This window comes from Microtus ochrogaster, chromosome 22, assembly GCF_000317375.1.
Source record: "Microtus ochrogaster isolate Prairie Vole_2 chromosome 22, MicOch1.0, whole genome shotgun sequence".
Lineage (NCBI taxonomy): Eukaryota > Metazoa > Chordata > Mammalia > Rodentia > Cricetidae > Microtus > Microtus ochrogaster.
In genome coordinates this window covers 1,267,429-1,269,783 of record NC_022023.1, presented here as the reverse complement: position 1 = coordinate 1,269,783, position 2,355 = coordinate 1,267,429, and positions in this window count along the sequence as shown.

The window sequence follows — 2,355 nt, the reverse complement described above, 5'->3', positions numbered from 1 at the left end:
CTAGCTCTGTAGACCAGGCTGGTCTCGAACTCACAGAGATCCACCTGCCTCTGCCTCCCGAGTGCTGGGATTAAAGGTGTGCGCCACCACCGCCCTGCTGACATTGAGTTTAGATGCCCTGTCCAGACTGCACCTTGAGATTCTTCGTTCAGTGGCATTTGCAGAGCCAGGCAGGGTAGCTTATGCAATACTCAGATGGTTGCCGTGAGTGGACCACACAGTGAGTTCCAGGCCAGCTACATGGGCTTATAGAATAAGACCCTATCTCAAAAATTAAAAGATAAAAGGAAGAGAAGGAGAGAAGAAAATAAATATACATGTAACTAACTTTTCCCAAATATGGTTATGATCACAGGTTCAAATGATTTGACTATCTGGGCTGTCATTCAGCCTACAACAAAAGTAACAAGAAAAGAGTCTGTGGTCCAACAAGCTGGCTCAGCAGGTAAAGGTGCTTGCTGCCAAGCCCGAGGATCCGAGTTCCATCCCTGGAACCCACCTGGCAGAGGGAGAGAACTCATCCCCATAAGTTGCCCCCTGACTCGCGGGAGCCCACACACATAAACATCAATACATACATATAAATGTACAAAAGAAAAATGGACCCACAGAGGGAACACAGAAACACTTCTTCTTCCTTCGGGGCTCCCTTCTGTCAGCTACTTTTGTTGCTTGATTCACTCAACACACCCAGAGAACTCCTCCGCTAGGTCCCGGGAAGTCAGACCCTTCCCGAGCCAGCTCCTTGGAGAAGGGTCCAATAAGCGACGAGTCACGAGCTGAGCTACTACTCGTGTTTGTACCTAGTGCTGAATGAAACCCAAGGACAGTGGCGCCCAGACAGACTTCGCAGTGGCGGGGACAGCTAATCCAGGGCTCTGAAGAAGCAATGAGAGGGGAGAGCGCATTTCCGCAAAGGCCATCTTCCCACAATCCTTCACAGGGTTCAGCGCCTCGCAGGCTGCCTGCTGGATACCGGAAGTGCCTCCCTCAAATGCATGGCCCTTCTCAGACTTCTCAGCCCGCATCACTCAAGCCTCAGAGGGAAACTCAGCTTGCTGCCTGCAAAGTATTAAAGAAAATGCATCTCAGTCATGGCGGATAGTGCCTGGGAAACAGCACGTGTTCAAGAAACACGTCCGGTAATTATTTTCATATATGCCGTTTTATCCTGAAACACTTTGTCTTCTTTGGAACTTTGCAATGTGACCATTTCAACATGAAAAAAATCGTTCAAATTGCTTGGAATTATAGTGGTATTTATACAGCCCTGTGTGTGTTTCCCAGGGAAACAAGCAACCAAGTCAGTGGTTCTCAATCTTCCCAATGCGGTGACCCCTTACTACAGTTCCTCATGTCGTGGCAGACCCCCAACCGTAAAAATGATTTTCACTTTGACTTCATAGCTGCAATTTTGCCAGTGTTGTGAATCATAATGTGGATATCCTGTATGCGACCCCGGGTGAATGGGTCATGACCCAGAGGTTGAGAACCGCGGATCTAAGTGGCCAAGTCCAGCCTACCTGCCAGGGCAGGAAACTTAAAGGCCAGGGGGTAACAACGTGACTGACTCTTGGGAGGCCAGAGGGGAACCGTTTGAAAGCTCGGTATCTTAGTTATCCTTCTATCGCTGTGATAAGACACCACGGCCAAAGCAACTTACCAAGGAAAGCATTGAATAGGGCTTATGGGTTCAAAGGGTTCGAGTCCACGGCGGCAGAGCAGGTACAGCTGAGAGCTCACGTCTTGATGCACAACCAGAGTCAGAGAGAGAAAGAACAGGGATGTGGTCTTTCCAAACCTCAAAGCCTGCCCCTAGTGACGCACCTCCTCCAGCAAAGTCACACTTCCTGTTCCTTCCCATACGGTTCCAACAGCTGGGGACCAGATATTCAGATGTACGAGCCTATGGAGGCCATTCTCACTCACCCAAACTCAGTCACATTAAATGTGTCACCTCCTCTGCACGCCCTCATGGCTGCCTGGCATGTCTTTACAGGTTTATCCATGTGTCCAGCTATGCTGGGTAGGGTGAGTTAGTCACCTTCGCTCTGGGTTTTCTCTCTGAGTCCCCAGCACCCAGACATGATGGAGGCTTCACAAGCATCATTGAGGAGATGACGAAATGAAGCCAGTGAGTGAATGGATGGAGGCTGAGTGTTGGGATCACGCAAGGGCCTCGTGCGTTAGCTATAGATGGAGGCTTGAGTGTTGAGTTCATGCTGGGCCTCGTGCATTAGCTATGGATGGAGGCTGAGTGTTGGGATCACGCAGGGGCCTCATGCGTTAGCTATGGATGGAGGCTGAGTGTTGGGATCACGCAGGGGCCTCGTGCGTTAGCTATGGATGGAGGCT